The 18609-nt window shown below is 36.4% G+C and overlaps 1 protein-coding gene across 1 annotated transcript in view; it reads left to right on the forward strand.

Annotated features, from left to right (window-relative positions):
• LOC129438994 (protein NLRC3-like) overlaps positions 1–18609 on the forward strand; it is a 469470-nt gene that overhangs the window by 157321 nt on the left and 293540 nt on the right. The gene's annotated exons all lie outside the window — the stretch shown is intronic.

Genomic DNA, 18609 nt, shown 5'->3' on the forward strand with positions numbered 1-18609 from the left:
TGACGTTCTAAGAATGTTTCTGTGTTGTCTGAACGTTAGATGAATGTTACATTCTACCATTTTCAAACGATATGACAATTTCATGTTTTAATTTTCACACAATGTTTAAAACAACAACTTATCTACCAACTGCTACAGAATTACACTAACTTTACATTACCATAACAAATGTGTTTTATATACACAAAGTTAACACAACCAGGGAATAACTAGCAAACAAAAAGTCAAGGGTCAAGAGTCCAACTAAAACAAACACTAATCAACACCATGGTGACTTTAAATGAAACAAATCATCAACATCTAAACCTAATAAGTGAATTGTGTTTTCTACAGCAATATTTTTACAGAACATTCAGAAATAATGTATTATGGGGTGGTTTCACAGATAGGGATTAGCTTAAGCAGGACTAGGCCTTAGTTTAATTATGAAATATAAATTGTTTTAACAAACACACCTTACTAAAAACATTACTTGTGTGCATTTTAAGGCAAAACAAATGGCATTGATGTATTTTAAAATATTTCAGTGCAAGTTGTTTTCAGTTTGGACAGCTATTACATTTACTTTAGTCTAGGACTAGTCTAATCCCTGTCTGGGAAACCACCTCTATACATTTTAAAATAATAAAATGCAATGTTTCTCTATCATATGGCTGGACGATTATGGCCAAGATTTTTAGCACGATATACTTCTCCATTTCGGGCAGTACGGTATAAATCTGATAACGGTATGCATATTAAAAAAGCCTCAGTAAAAACTGCCAAGAATGCCTGCAATGGATGTCTGAACCAAAAACAAACCTCTGAAAAAAATTGGGCCACCGGTGTCTGTTTTGATATATTATGGATTTATTCAGTCATAGTATTGACTTTCATAGTTCCATCTGTGTTAGTCTATAGTTTTGTTCAATTAGCTATTATAGTAATATGTGGAGAAAATATAAGTCAACGTGACACTAAAATTATTGTAGTATTTAATGTTACATAAAGTAAGAAAAATAAAAATTACTGATCTACTTGTAATTGCTTAGCAAGCTAGATAGTGAAAAATTATACATTTATTTCATGATCTAATCTAATATTTTTTATACAAAGATGACGGTGTTGACATGTTATGGTTGTCACAGTAGCAGTGTCCAAAAATATGAAGAAGTTTAAGAGAAAATATCAAACATACAGGAGCTTGAGTGATCTTGAAGCATGCAGAAGAGCTGAAGGTTTGAAAATGGGGTCCTCAGGAATGCAGTTGACCCTGTAGTTGTCTGATTTTATTGCTTTTTATAAATATCTGACGGTGGTGACAAATATGTGGGACACATTTTAAGCAATCACAAAGTAATAGTAAATATTGTTCAAACTCACTGTTTGTAGTTTTAATACATATTACAATGTACTCTTTCATGAGGTAAATATATTATTCAATTCAATTATTACTTTTTTAATCAAGTTGAAATGATTATCTCTTAACCGAGGACAGCTGATTTTGTAGGCAATGGGTCAGCATATAATCATTAAAATAATAAAAAATAAAAATAAACCCATAAAAGAACCTTACATATGTGCAAAGGACTCCCTGATTATAACATTGATTCTTTTTCTTCATGAAAATGTTATTAATTTTCAACAGAATTAGCACTTTTCTTTGTGGGACATGTTTTTGCCAAAGTTTCAAGAATCAGTGATTTGATACTAGACATTTAATTATATTATACATATTACTCATAACCAGGTGACACAGCAGCATACATACTTGTATCTTTTCTCCTCATCTTTATTCTTTCTAACATTGGCACCTTATGGATTAAGCATATTTTTTCTCACCAGTAATTTAGTTTGTGTTTATTACATCTCCTGTTCTCCCTCTCTATATGATGTCGTCATTGGAAGCTGTGACATGATGCAAACTAACCCCACACCTCCTTCTCATACTTCTGAGTGACTGACAGCTCTTCTCTGAGCAAACACTCCAAAGTCCCGAATAGATTAATTGATCGCATGGTGGTGACAATGATATGATTTGATGCGAGGTACAGATGAGCGAATTTAAATCCGCATTCCATTTGCTTGTCGTCCCGGAGATTGCAGCTCGTGATTGCTTAAAGGACAAGTTTGGTATTTTACACTTAAAGCCCTGTTTTCAGACTGCCCGCGATGAAATAGAACGGTTTTGACTGAAATTTGGACATATGATGCTGGCCCGAGAATTTTCGGGTGTTTGTTGTTTCACCTCCCACCTCTACAATGGCTGCATAGGTGCACTGAAACGATCCTTCCTAAAATGCATTAAACTTTCGTTTACAAAGACGTGAAACTCAGCGAGTGGTCAGGGGTGTTCACTGGTATGCTCACGCAAAAATCACTGCAAAAGATGCTTTCCAACAGCTGTTTTATCGTAGTTATTGTCCAACTCCATTGACTTGTATTAGATGTGCTGTGAGGTATTACTCCGCTGCCGGAAACGTTGTTTCTATTCTTGCAATTGGCAAAGGTGGATTATCGCCACCAACTGGGCTGGAGTGTCTATTATTCAAGCTTTCAGCAGAAGAATATACGGGTGTGAGGCATTTGGAAAGATAGGTCCACAAGTTTACAATGAATGCTAAAACAGCTGTTGGAAAGCATCTTTTGCAGCGATATTTGTGTGAGCATATCAGTGAACACCCCCGACCATTCGGTGAGTTTCACGGCTTTGTAAACGAAAATTTAATGCATTTTAGGAAGGATTGTTCCAGTGCACCTATACAGCCATTGTAGAGGTGGGGGGTAATACAATAAACACCCGAATGTTTTCGGGCCAGCATCATATGTCAAAATTTCAGTCAAAACCGTTCTATTTCATCATAAACAATCTGAAAACAGGGCTTTAAGTGTAAAATACCCAACTTGTCCTTTAACTACAAGACACCACACGTTTAAGAGGGAAGTAGCCCCTTGACCTGTGTTTAACATGCGTTTTTACATGTGACATGTGAACGGCCACAGGACGTTGTATCGAAATATTGGAAATGTGTCTGGAAACCATATTACTGTAATCGAAAAATATTATACTGCGAGATATATTGATATTGAATTATTGTCCAGTCCTACTCTATCATTTACGTAACAAGCAAATAAGTCTAAAAAACATTTGTTTTTTTAAACATTGTGTGAACATTAAAACATGACATTGACATAACGTTTGAAAATGGTAGAATGTAACATTCATCTAACATTCAGACAACCCAGAAACATTCTTAGAACATCAAGAAAACTGAACACTTTTTATGTTGGCCGAACGTTTTTGGGAACTTTCAGGGAACGTTCTTAGAACTTTTCTCTGTTAGCTGAGAGTCAGACAACATCTTGTCCATTATGAACACAAACACTTAAGGAAATAAGATCATGTATTCAGTGTGAGTCATGAACTCAATACAGATTTATGAAGAAATGTTTAGGACATCTAACACTAATAGTCAGCTGTGTGATGGATTTATTTGACATTTAAACACACAGTGTCTCAGTTACTGAGGGATTGAAAGAGGAACATTACATGAAGAGATGGAGGTTAGAGTAGGGCTGCTCGATTATGAGAAAAATCATAATCCCGATTGTTTTGATAAAAATCTTAATCTCGATTATTTAACACGATTACTTAAATGACTGTAAAAACATGCATTTATACATGGGCTTGACTTTAACTTTTTTGCTCACCAGCCAAAATGGCTAGTTGTTTTCCAAAGTTACTAGCCACTCAGCATTTTCACAGGCCACAATTTTGTTGCTGGTAAAATACATTTTATATGATTAAACTTGACTTTGGCATCCTAAAATGACATTAATTCGAGCAAATTTACTTGGTTTAGCTAAATTAGATGCAGAATGAATTTCAAATCTGACCACCCAAATTAGGACAACATTTATTAGCTGGTATATACCAGGTATATCAGTATAGATCATATCATATATTTAGGTGCATAAAAACAGTCCAGTAAGGCATTAATAGATTTACATAGAATGAATATATTAAAAGTGGAGCAGGGGTGTAGAAGATTAACTGAAAAAATAAACACAAAACCCCTCGACAACCACTTTAAATATTTATTAACAACAGCAGTCAAGAAATGTACATGAATTTTACTTTCAACTTGTTTATGCAGATTGTATTTTATATGCTTGATCATGTTTTCTGTTAAAAGTGATTTAAGACTTTTAATGACTTACTGTCGAGAGGGCATTATTGTTGCCCCAAAGTAGCCTACATTAAAATGATGCGCGAAGTTCGAAGCTCTCAGCTGGCGGGTTTCCTTTGATTTCGTGTGCATTCAGGTATGCGCTGAATTTCTCTCTGCTCTTGCCCTGAGAATGTGCACGCAATTTATATCTCTCTGATCACTTCCATGCAATTGTTTTGTCTTTCCCGAAGTGTGTATGCGCTCAGACTGCGTCCTCTTGTGCATTCGCTAATCCATCACCTCTGGCGCGCTCTCTGGGAGGTGGCGCTTTGGTCCGCAACGCTCCGCTGTCTTTGTGTGTTGCGCTCGGCGCAGGGAGTGCTCATGGGAGTTGTAGTTTTCCAGTGTCGAATTGCGCATTGGTTATCATTTTGCATAACTTTTAAGAAAACTACAAAAATGTATATTCAACCAGCCAAAGTGGCTAGTGAGATTGTCTTACCCGCCGCAGCCGAAATCTACCCGCATTTGGCAGGTGTTAATGTCAAGCCCTGCATACATTCAATGCATTGTTTAGTGTTGCTGCAGAAGGCTACACGTGTCAAAGCAGTAGTGTTTAAGTGCCAGCAGAACGCGATTCACGTTTTAAACACGATCGCTTGAAATGCATATAACTTTACAAAAATAAACAGGATTATTACCTAGTGGTCTGACTTTAAACAGATGCCTGAGCGCGCAGCTCTCTGCACGTGTGTGAGAGAGATAGAGAGACAGAGATCGGCGCCACGATCCAGCTGATAATATTTTAAACGTGAGTGATTGTTTGCCTCCGCTCGCTTGAAAAGCATAAAACTGAACAAATACATGAGTATTTCTACTTTGTGTGCGAGGCGCAGCTACTTCAAAACGAAATAACAGAAATGCGGCACACTAATCGATCTCCCTCGATTATCTTGTTTTTGCAATCGAAATGTGCAAAAATCGAAATTGAAATCGAAAAACGATTAATTGCACAGCCCTAGGTTAGAGATTTGTGTTTGTAGTTTTAGATAATCCACATAAAGTCTCTCTTCTCTACAGGTTGTATGGTTGTGATATCACAGATGAAGGTTGTGTTGCTCTGACTAAAGCTCTGAGATCAAACCCATCACACCTGAGACATCTGGATCTGTCTTATAATAAACTCACAGATTCAGGAGTGAAGCTGATCTCTGATGTACTGAAGAATCCTGACTGTAAACTGAAGATACTGAAGTAAGATTGTGATCTGATGTTCAGACAGAAATCACATATAGATTATAGTGAGACTATATAGAGATCATAACATCTGTAATGGATTTATAGACACTAGTCAACATTGAAAGTGGATCATAAAAGTTAATCTTAGGGTGTTTTCAGACCTGTAGATCGATTGCTTTGTTTTGAAACCAGGGGTTACATGGCTACAGTGTTGGTTCAGTTCGCATACACAAGGCAATATTTCCAAATGAAGCAGACTTTGTTAATACAAGTCATGTGTGTGTAAACTTTCCTTTAATTTCTCAGAGTGCATCTGTTTATTTTCTGTGATTCTGCTTAAATTGTCTGTCAGGATTAGAGCCCGAAGCCATTTGTTTTGAGAATAATGGCTGGCTGATGAAGTTATTGGCTGGATAGCCGGCTCAACCAAAACCTAAATGACTGCTGCAGCCGCCAAACTTTTCATAGCTGCAAATGACTGAAGCTGCCACTACATGTCTACAGATGTATATATATAAACTTTATTACAGGCTCTAGGCCCAACATCATGACATACAACATAACAGAGGGAATAAATACATACACACACAAAAACATACTTTGATTCATGAGAGTCTTAACAGGCACCCACACCAATGTTTCCACAAATATGATTGATATCTAACTGAGCTGTACCTGGGGCTTGTGAGCATCACTATAATACAATTTTGAGACTCATCAAGTCTCCTGGGCTTGTTCAGAAGTATCCTCAGGCAGTCATTATATGCTACCTGAAGTTTGCGCATGGTCTCCTTTGACCCACAATGGGGCTGCATAGATAGGGGTGCAATATGCACGAAACAAGCTCACTTTCACATCATCAGAACAGTGATGGAATTTCCGGACCAACATATTTGCTTGAACATACAACATTCATCTGTGCCTATACATATCTGCATCATCTTCCATCCTGTCAGTGATGATGTGCCCAAGATATTTCGTACAGTTAGATACACAGAGGGATTGCCCTGACAAGTAAAACATTGGAAAATGTATCTTCTGATCCTCCTTGGCCCTACATATCAATACAACACTCTTTTTTGCATTGTACTGTACATCAAACTCAACCCCATACTCAGAGCATATATTTAACAGCTGCTGGAACCCAACAGTGCTAGGGGACATAATAGCCAAATCATCTGCATACATCAGATGCTTTAACAGAGTGTTCCCTATCAGACAACCTGTCTTACACTTCCCTAACTGATTCGACAGGCTGTCCATGTATAGGTTAAACAAGGCTGGAGACAGAAGCCCCCCCTGCCTTACTCCATTGCCTACACTAAAGGATGAGGATAGGCTGTTTCCCCATTTAACTTGCATATGTTGTTTGGCATACCAGTAAACCAGGATACGTATGATGCATCCAGGCACCCCCCTAAGCTTGAGTTTAGTAAAAAGCTTATGGTGATTTACCCTGTCAAATGCCTTGGAGGCATCAATAAACCCTAGAAATATTGTAGATCCCTGCCTTCTGTAGGATTCAACAGCTTCTTTCAAGGCATAGATACATAGATCTGTACTGTGCTTGGCCTTAAAACCAAATTGATTTTCTGTCGTGTAAATGAACTCACTCAGTCTATCTAGTAGCATCTTTTCTAACACCTTTGAAAGAATGCTGGCTAAGGCAATGGGTCTATAGTTGTCCAAACTCCCTATTTTACCTGCCTTATCCTTAATAACCGGCACTAATGTGACTGTCAACATGTTGTCTGGCAATATACCATGTGTCATCAGCCCTGTAAAGCAGATGGACAGTAGAGCTGCTACCCTGGGGCTGGCTAACTTAAGGTGCTCCGCAGTGATGTTATCTTTGCCACTAGCTTTGTTATCAGCTAGTTGCTCTATAACATGATAAACCTCACTGGGAGTAAAATTAATTACTTCCTCATTTAACTTGCCCACACAATAAGGCTCACTTTTAATACAATTAAACAGAGCTGCGTAGTGCTGCCTCCACTGCTCTGCTATATTGTCTCCACCAGATACCCCTTCAATGTGGCATGGCAGTACTGCTTTGGCCCTATTTGTAACTTTTACCTCTTTCCAGAAGTCAGTGACATTGTTACCAAGCAAGTTTTCAGCCATAGAATGAGCTCTTAAGGCTTGCTCATGCTTCCCAACAAAACGCACTGCATATTTATATCTAGCATTTGTAAGTTTCTTATGCTCTAATTCTGGCCCCTGTCTGGGTCGACCGGCTATAACCCAGGCTCTATGAGCTGTCTTAGCGGCTTCCTGATGGGCAGCTACATACTTTGTCCAACCAGGCTTGGTTTTCTTAGCCTTTCTGGGGTGAGTGTGTAGAGGTCTACTGGCCTCATATATAGCACTCACTATACTATTGTACATTTCACATAGATCATTACAGTGAGTATCATCATTACAGTTAATATTTGTACATAAAATAGCATTCATGGGTAGCTGTACTTCCCTTAAGAGAACATCTGTTCTCTCACAATAAAACATGACATCCTCTTTAGATTGTTTAGCCCAATTCACTTTGACCCCATTGGCGCCATCTACTGTCGATCTGCTGCAACCAGGTAGGTTATCAACATTTATTGTCATGGAGACAGGTAAGTGATCAGTAGTAGTCAACCCATACATAATTTCCACTGTCTCCAGACTATCATGGGCATCAGCTGTACAGATTACATGATCCAGCCAAGATGTTGTGTGCCATGCTTCACTGATGTAAGTATAACTATCTACAGGCAGAAATTTCTTGCTGGAAAAAAACAGTTTACTGTCATGACAGAACTGCATCAAATGCTGACCAAAGAGAGATTTGTCATCAGAGATGTCTGCATTTAAATCACCCATCACAAATATATTTGCATATGTACATTCCTTAATATAAGAGTTTAAAAATGCCAATCTGTTCATATATTCATCTTCATTTTTATAGCAGTCATATATGTTATACTGATTAACTAGATCTCAATCTTTCCAGGTAATGAGAAAATGAGACTGAGAAAAACTGTAATATAAACACACACTGTTATCAGTATTATTTTGGACAAAGTTTTGCACATTTCACTTAAATGTACACTGAATCATGCGTCGTGAATTAGCAATGTGGAAAGGATGGTTTGTTACTGCAGTTATATCACGTTCAGTGCTATAAATCTCTCTGTTCCAGAATATTTTGTTCATAACATCAATCTTTGATTCAGGTTTGTGCAACCGGGCCCTGAAGATTTAACAAAAGTCTGGGTAGGTCTAAGTTAAAAAAAAGTAAGTAGGAATTAGGAAAGTATGTGAGAAGTGAGATCAAAATTACAATGCTTGCTTCTTTCCGCCATTTAGATCAGTGCGAGAAAAAAATGCATCACTTCTTCAGTAGCAATTTTAATTGGTCGTCATCCCTGTGAGTCTCTGCCCGTTTCTCAATCCGAAGACTGCGGCCTCCGGAGGTCGCATTTTTACGCTGCATACGTCATCAAGACTGTCTTATTTCAAAATATTAACAATTATAAAGTTCATTCTTAGTTAATTGTAAATTGTTGTAATATGCGTATGGCTTGTGAATGTAATGCTCAGTTAACTTAAATAAACCAGGCTTGATGACGTATGCCAAGACTGTGCTGTTATGAAACCAGGCGGAAAATAGATCTCGTGTATTGGTTTTTATATTTTGTGTGTGTATGTCTCTATGTGATAGAAATATTATTTGATGCAAATAATTCTAGCCGGCTCAGCCAAACTTTATCAGCTCAATTTGGCTTAGGAAATTATTGGCTGGCGGCAGCTGAACTTCTAAATAGTGGATTATTGTGTGGCTTTTTTGTAAGTGTGGTTATATTACTTCATTTGTTTAAGTAGGAATCAAAACTTAGGTGGGACAAACTTCTTAACATGAATCTTTGTGGAGAAGAGCAATTAAAAGCTGTTTTTAATAGGAACAGATGCACTTTGGTGTTAAATGGTGTTGACGTGCTCACCAGAATTCAACTACACAAAAGCTATCAGGTATGTTCATGGTTAATTAAGCAATTCATGGGTACCAAAGACGTCACTTCTGCCATGACCGCCACCATATTTGTGTCCGTCTTGGCAGCAAACACATATCTAATGCACTAAATGGTCACATTTATTAGTTTTATTGAGGGCTTACCAGAGACAAAATACTGATTTTACAATCTGGCTCCCAGTCAGTCCCTACAGTTGTTCGCGATCGTGGAAGAGCACAAAATCAACAAAATGTTGAATTTTGGGGATTCTGCATTATTTGTCATATTCTGTATTAAATATTTCCAGAAATTAAAAAATGTCTCATAAAATAAATAAAATATAATATCTGTCATTATAAATAGAGTAGACAACTTGGTGAATATTTTTGTCTTTAATTTACTAACGTGAATAAACAATCCCTCTCATAGCACGCTGTATCCTGTTACCATAACAGTCCTGCACCCCACAGTTAACAGTGAATCACATCTTCTAAGTACACATAAAACCATTATCTCTACTAGATTTATGAAGTTTAATGGTAATATATAATGCATTATTTCCTCGTGAAACCTGATTGGCACACCTGCTGTCTCATATGCAAGGATCTGGTGAAGCAATATCAAAATGTATTACAATGTATTGTTTAAAATAAGCAGTGGCATATTATGACCTTGTGGTGTCCCTGACCCACCTCACAAATGATCATGCAAGAATCCACTTAATAATTTATAAGATTTTGTAAGAATGAGCAATTATTACATTTCACAAGGAAACTATCAATATAAACATGTCACTTTTGTAAAACTAAACACAAAAAACAACTCTTTAATCTGACATATAACAACGTCTGTAGTTAATGTGCAACTACTCAGTGGTGTAATGCTACATTGCTTGTACTGAACAACACACAAAAAACAATTGCAGTAATATTATGCACAAATTCTCAAACTATTTACAATTGCACTTTTCTGGATTTTGACCAAGCAAACTGGAATATGATGTCTTCAAAATCTATGTCCCTAACCAGTTCAGATTCAATGGCAAGCAGGGAAAGTGCAGAAACACGTTAATTTTTCACAGTTAGTTACTGACAAAGTTAAATACAGTATAAATGCAACAAAAACATTAGGAAATGTTGTCTTTAGTTCATTCTGATCAATAATTTGCAGCAGCTCTGCAAGTGAGGTTTTGTCTTTGATAAAATGTCTGAACTGAATCAGTTCATCAGTCAAAGTTTTATCTAGGTCCACTGGATAAGTGGATGAGAGTTTATCAGCCCTTATGTGCAATTCACTTTCTGTACAGTCCTTGCAAAAGAAAACACCAAAAAGATCACAGACCTCTTTGTAAGCATCAATACGTTTGGCCAGGCATGATTTTAGTCTGTCCAAAATTACATAATATGCCTCGACCTTTAATCTCTGACTTACATCAGTAAATAATACTTCATCTTCATCAGATGACTCATCCACAAACCACTTTCTCTTTCGTTTGTGGTAAACGTCATATTGTTAAGTCTGAGTAACACAGAGAGCACGAGCAGATTCATCTACCTCAGCAAACTGCTCTCGTAGTGCCAACATAAAAGTGTAATGACTGCAATAGTTCAACAGCAGTGGATAAGTCCATGTTGCCTTTTTGCAGATGAACACTTGTTACCTAAAATCTGCTTAGCATCCGGTTCCACAGTGTAGTCATTATCATCGTTTCCACATTATTTGTCTTACCAGCGAGTGCGGCAGCATCACGTCTTGTGTCTGCTTTTTCATTGCAATCTGAAGCAATTTTTGCAAGTGCTTTTCTAATTGCATTGTAGTTGACAATTTGACAAGTCCAACCCCAATAGACGGTGGGCCGAGGGGAGATTTCGTGTTATCAGACGATCTCTGGTGAGGGATAACCAGGGTGCGATTTGTGAAAAAAACAGAGGGGGGGATGTTTTCATAGGCGTCGATTTCGGCGACGGTGGGTACCCACCATATTTCGTCATGAGTCATTTTGTACCCACCACTAGTTTTAACTTTTTTGATTGTTTTCAGTGGTTATGAAGAGCAATATGAGAGAGAAATTTGGTAATTATTGTCCGACCTAAACAAAAATCCATTATAATATTATTATTTTTTAAAATATATTTCTAATTAAAATATTTCTAATATTCAGAAATGCGCTCTCCGCTCACGAGCTCTGATTGGAACAAACCCGAACCTCACTGTCTGCTGAACTTGCGCAGAAACATAAAAATATAACCAGCTTTTCAAAATGGTTTTAAAACTAAACATTTATACTATTTTAGCACAAATTATGAGCGTATTGACGATTTTTTATAATTCTTGACATAATGCGTCTCTGTCCACAGCACATTTCAAAACATTTTAATTCATAAAATAAATCATGAGAACATGAACTCATCACTGCATTTGCAGGAATTGTAAAATCTTTTTTCTTATTAACTCATGAAGCAGCCTAACGCAATATTTTTACTCTAATAGATTATCTTTCCCCACACATATGAACTGTGATCATGCACAACGAAAAAACACGCAAGAATTAAATCTTGAATGGCAAAACTATCTGGCACAAAGTAGTGTCAACTTAAACATAAATATGAACAATGTATTGATTGCAAAGTTAAACCATTACAGTAGAAACAGTTTTAATGCTACTTTTAAAGTAATAACATTAACTTTACACCGCGATGCTGAGCTACAGTGAAATGATAGAGAAGTCAGATGCATTATGTGTTAGTCACTTAGCCTCATTTGCGCAAACTGGACGCGCCCGCGCCTCGCTAAACGCCACATCGGCATTTATCATGTGTGTAACTTCTGCCATTCTCAATGGTGTGACTGGGACACTAACTCTGCTTGTCATCATAAACAGATAATCAGATTGTGATCTTTATTCCCGCTTTATTAATATGCGGCTGAATATGCTGCATTTCATCTTTTCGACACACAGCTCCATAACCATCTCGCAAGTGTTGATAGGCTATTACTCGTGAGATGTAACCTGGTCTGTAACCAATCAGATAGCGCCGTGGGCGGGACATTGATCAAGTCTTCAGAGTGGTGAATACAGACATAGATATGTATAAAGGCTAGATGGCTCGTCCGCGCTGCTGGCCAATTGAGTGCAACGTCCGCATTTTGGCGGCCATCTTACGACAGGGCGCTCGCTCACTCGTAGCATTGAGTTTTAATGATGCAGGTACTTTTAAATGACCATAACTTGCTTAATTTTTTACCGATTTTCAAACGGTTTGGTTTGTTATAAACGGCAAATACGTACCTATGACACTGCATACCTATACTAAAAATAAATACAAAAATAATGAAACATGTTAAAGCATCCAGAATTATAGCCACGTTAAAGGCACACCAGGCAAGTCTGAGTATTATTCCTCTACTAGCTCCCCCTGGTGTCTGGGAGTAAATGCTTTCTATATCTGAGACTTTACGAGACTGAAGGACACCGGGTCGGATACAGCGAACTTGCAAGTGGGGTATTCTTCCTACAGACGGTAAGGGCTGGCGAGAGGGTCTTCATTCTTCATGTAATGAGTCATTTAACCATATACCGACTTACGAAGATGATTTATTAACATAAAAATGCTGCCTTGTGTCCCTTTAATAACGTTTGTAAAAAACCAAACCGTTTGAAAATCGGTCGAAAATTGAGCAAGTTATGGTCATTTAAAAGTACCTGCACCATTAAACTCAATGCTATGAGTGAGCGAGCGCCCTGTCGTAAGATGGCCGCCAGGTGATGCCGTTAGGGACTCGGCCGTAAGCCATCTAGCCTTTATACATATCTATGAATACAGAGATGCTGCGCGGCAGCTGTATCAGAGCCAGCCAAAGTAGCGCATTTTAAAACAAAATTGACTTTAATCAAACGATCCGTGATAAGTTTTGTGATCCGTCTCGCCACTAGTGTAGTAGCACTGATCACTTTGAGAGGGGGATAAATTTATCCCCCCGGGGATAAAAATAATTAAGCAGAGGCAGGGATACATTGACCAGAAAGGGGGAAATCCCACGCATCCCCCCGGCAAATCGCACCCTGGGGATAACCCAGTTTTTTAAATGTAACCGCTACGCTTTTCAACAAAGCAAATAAAATTTGTTGCCACTTACATACTTTGCACATTTCTATAATATCGGTAATTTTCTCCAGGTTATTTTCCCGGCGAATAGAGCAAGCAGCTACGTTTGGGGTCCGAAGTTCATGACGTATTTGTTGCCTTCATCCAATAGCGTGCGTGGAAAAGTGTCGGTGTTGATGACGCGTGTCAACACACTGGCGAGTTTCGCTGGAAAGATTGAACTTGTTAACTTATTTTATTTGCTGTTTTAATATTCAGTTTGAAACAAAATGTGAAAGTACGGGTACCCTTACGAAAAAGAAGTATACTTCAAGTTCATTATATTAAGTATACTTAAGTAATGTTGGAGTATAGTTTTAAGTATACTTTATGTAGTAAGTGTACTAACATTTATGTTCTAGTAGTAAACTTGTAAGTGTACTGCTTGAATACCGCTTGGGACTAAATTGGCCCACTTTTAGTATATAAAAGTATACTTCTAAGTGTACTATAAGTGTAAGAGTAGTCAACTTTAAGTGTACAACTAGTGCACAATTAGTTCTTTATTTGTACTGCAAGTGAACTCATGAGTATACTAGTAGTTTTCTAGACTTATACTTCAAGTGCACATGCAAATGTTCTGTTAGATTACTCTTAGTAAACTAGTAGGTTACTAATTTTGTGCTGCAGGTATACTTCCAAGTGAATTTTTAATATACTTTTATTTAACTAGTAGTTTACTAGTCATATACTGAAAGTGTACATGCAAGTGTTCTGTTAGTGTACTCTTAGTAAACTATTAGGTTACTTATTGTATACTGCTTGTGTAACAAAGCACTTTGACACTGAGGATCCATCTGCAGGTTTTTATTAAACACACTCATATTCCAACAGGCAAGGTCAAACGACAGCAAACACAGCAATATAGGGCAGGCAAATCTCGTAGTCATGAAACAGGCAAAAGGGTCAGCAATGACAGCCGGTACAAATCAAGACTTTGCACTGACTGAATGTTTCCAGAGGGTTTATATAGGCTGTCCAATGAGTTTCAGGTGGCAGAGTAATCAGTCCAGGTATGCGGGATTATGGGAAATGGAGTCCAGAACGAAAGTTAATATTCAGGGGGTTCAGCCATATATATAGATATATATATACAACCTCAAATCAGAAAAAGTTGGGACACTGTAGAAATTGTGAGTAAAAAAGGAATGGAATAATTTACAAATCTCATAAACTTATATTTTATTCACAATATAATATAAATAACATATCAAATGTTGAAAGTGAGACATTTTGAAATGTCATGCCAAATATTGGCTCAATTTGGATTTTATGAGAGCTACACATTCCCAAAAAGTTGGGACAGGTAGCAATAAGAGTATAAAAGTTAAATGTACATAAGGAACAACTAAAGGACCAATTTGCAACTAAATTGGCAACATGATTGGGTATAAAAAGTGTGGCAGTGTCTCTCAGAAGTCAAGATGGGCAGAGATAGTCTATATTCTATTGTGAATAAAATATAAGTTTATGAGATTTGTAAATTATTCCATTCCTTTTTTACAATTTCTACAGTGTCCCACTGTAGTGTCCCATTATATATATATAATTTTTGTATTTATTATTTTTGTTTGATTAGCTCACTGATAGCATACGAAAGATTTAGCTTCAAATTGAAAGTACAATTAAAAGGTACAAGTAAAAAAATTAATACACATTGTATTGTACTTTAAGTGCAATATATTAATATTTATAGTATGATGTTAAGTTCACTTAAAGTAAAGTTGAGTAGTAAATTACTAGTTAACTAAAAGTATAGTAAAAGAAAACTTGCAGCACACAATTAGTAACTTACTAGTTTATTAAGAGTACACTAACAGAACACTTGCATGTACACTTTCAGTATGAGTACACTAGTTAACTAAAAGTATAGTAAAAGAATACTTGCAAGTATACCTGCAGCACAAAATTAATATCCTACTAGTTTACTAACACTAAAGATTCTCCATAAAGATAATATACATTTGTACACTACATATACTTTCAAAATTTACTTAAAATATACTGTTTCTAAAGGATGCTAAATAATGTTTTTTTTATAAATATGCTGTCAGTGCATTATTATAATGATAACTTTAACAGATAAAGTAAACCTAAAATAAACTTTAAAATAAGTTCAAATTAGTATACTTTAAAAATTGCACAGAACTTTAACTCCAAGTATATTTTTTAAAGTATACTTTTAGAAAATATACTAAATTATAATTATTTTGAAATATGTTAAAAGTTTAATTGTAAGCAAATATGTTGTAAGCATACTTTCAGTATATTCAAAGATGGTACATTTCTTTCTAAGTATATTTGTAATGTACTATTGCAAAGTTAAATATACTTGAAATACAATAAAGTATATGTATTTTCACCAGGGCTATTCATATGGCTTTTTGCAGCTTTCTTGATGTACTTTCGTTGTTGCATTTTTACTTTATACTTTTAAGTATATGTCAGTAAACAAGTATAGGCCAAATATACTTAGACATTTCAGTCAGTATAGGTCAAGTATACTTTAGTACAATTTAAGTGTATTTCTGAGAAGTACCTAAAGTACATTTTAGAGAAGTACATAAAAAGTAAACTGAAAGTATACTTTCTTATTTTAAGTTTAAAAGAAGAATACTTATAGCACACTTCAATAAACTTCTTTTTCGTAAGGGTAACGTTGCCCATTCTTACTGTTTTTATTTTATGTAATCATCTTTGTCATGTCCTGTCATTTTTTTTGTAATCTTTAATAAATACACTGTTCTATTTTTTTTACACCGTTCTGATTTCATACACTGTTAAATATTTCCCTGTTAAATAACAGGAAATTACTGGCAGCAGGGTTACCATTATTTTCCTGTTATTTTAACAGTTAATTCATGTTAATGTTTTTTTACAGTGCACTCCCCGTAATGTTTTTTAACAGTTAATTCATGTTAATGTTTTTTTACAGTGCACTCCTCTTAATGTTTTTTAACAGCTAATTCATGTTAATGTTTTTTTACAGTGCACTCCCCGTAATGTTTTTTAACAGGAAACAACTGGCAGCAGTGTTACCATTATTTTCCTGTTAAATCACCATTTATTTTGTTTCCATCAAATATTGTTGATTATTTTTATCATAGTAACGTGTACCACTGAGTGTTATAGACATTTTCTAGCTTGAGTTAATACAAGAATAGGCATAATCCATCAGATAACACTTAAGTAAAAGAAAACTAATAGTCCGTGTTGAAATTTACTTTTTTATTGTAATACAAACACTGAAAGGTAAATACTTACAAATGAAGGCACACATGAATCAGACAAATCACAGAAATATATTGTATATCATGTTCATTGCTGACATCAGTGGTCGCTGGATGGAAAATAACAACTGCGTCTGTCTTAAACTAGCAGAGACACTTGCGTTTGGCTTTGCACTGTGTCAGTGCAAGATAGGGCCCTAAACCTCGATTTTTAATGTTCCAAGAATTGCTAAGATTCAAATAAAAAGACTCAAACCAAGGATATACACTCTTGACTCCTGGTCATATAAAATGTTACACATAGGCTCAGATTAATCACAATCAAATCTAATTTTCTCATGTTCATAGCTTAAAAAGTAGCAAATTCATTTTACACCCAAATACATTGTTCATTATAAACATTTCTGACCCTCAAAACATAGTGTTACCTAAACCACTAAAATTCAACATGTATGAATACATTCAAACTGATACTTAACTCATCATCAATAAAGAACAATAAATAAAATAAACAAATAAAAAAACAGTGTCACTGCTTAGACCACTAACCATTTTCTCAAAGCACACAATGAGGATCCTTTGTGAGAGAGAGAGAGAGAGAGAGAGAGAGAGAGAGAGAGAGAGAGAGAGAGAGAGAGAGAGAGAGAGATCCATAATTTTACATTTTTAATCCAAAATTATGGCTTGACCTAACAAAAGCTAATGTATAATGTATACATCTTACTCACCATTTTCAAATGAAATCCCACTGAAAGTTCATGAGCTTGCTCCCCCTTTGCAGCATTTGTCCCTTTTTCTGGGTTTATACCCTCAAAGTGTCTGAAAAATTATACACTTGTTAAAAATCGAGTAATTCACACAGACTAACAGCACAACAAAGACAACAAATGTACATGAACTATCCTCAACATGCACTAACTGATTTTCAAAATCAAAGTTAATTGCTAAATCCCATCATCAGACCTGTTAAAACCGCGCTTGACCCACAGCTAGGCCAGAAAAAAATGCAGGTGTTAGCAGACAATATCTTACCTCTGGATGAATTCAAGCGTGCAGGCTGCCTGCTCTTGGTTAAAGATGTGAAAACAGAAAAAAAAGACGCAAGCCCTGTCACAAAGGTGGACTGGATCCCTTCGCAAATTTGGCCCTCAAGGCTGAGCATCGAGCGCTGGAAGCGGCTTCTCGTTTCTCCTGAAACAGAATTTTTTTTTAACTGTGAAATTTCTGTTTTAGTTTTCATTTTGAATACAGTTTAGTTTGATACCATTGAATTCACTACATACAACAATAAAGACAACTGTCATATCTACAACCAACTTACCAAGAAGTATCAGACGAGGAGTTGCAGGTATAGAGAGTGAACTCTCAAGGTCAGCTGCAATGGCATATCCCTACATAGAACAAATTAAACACAATATTAATGACATAAGACTACCACTGAGTGAGTGAGACAGACAGACAGACAGACAGAATGAGAAATAGATAGACAGACAGACAGACAGACAGACAGATAGAATGAGAGATAGAATGAGAGATGGAGAAACAGGATTAAAGGTGCAGTGTGTAAATTTTAGTGGCATCTAGTGGTGAGGTTGTGAATTGCAACCAACGGCTCAGTCAACGGCTCACCTCTTGCTTTTGTAACACACAGAGAAGCTACTGTAGCCGCTACCGGACAAACATGCCATTGTTGGAGACAACTTAGTAAAAAAGTTTGTCTGTTAAGGACTTCTGTAGAAACATGGCTGCACAAAATGGCGGGACCCTCTGTGTATGTAGATAAAACGTCTCATTCTAAGGCAATAAACACATAACGGTTCATTATGAAAAGTCTTTATACACCCCTGCT

Source organism: Misgurnus anguillicaudatus, chromosome 24 (genome assembly GCF_027580225.2).
Source record: "Misgurnus anguillicaudatus chromosome 24, ASM2758022v2, whole genome shotgun sequence".
In the NCBI taxonomy this organism is placed as follows: domain Eukaryota; kingdom Metazoa; phylum Chordata; class Actinopteri; order Cypriniformes; family Cobitidae; genus Misgurnus; species Misgurnus anguillicaudatus.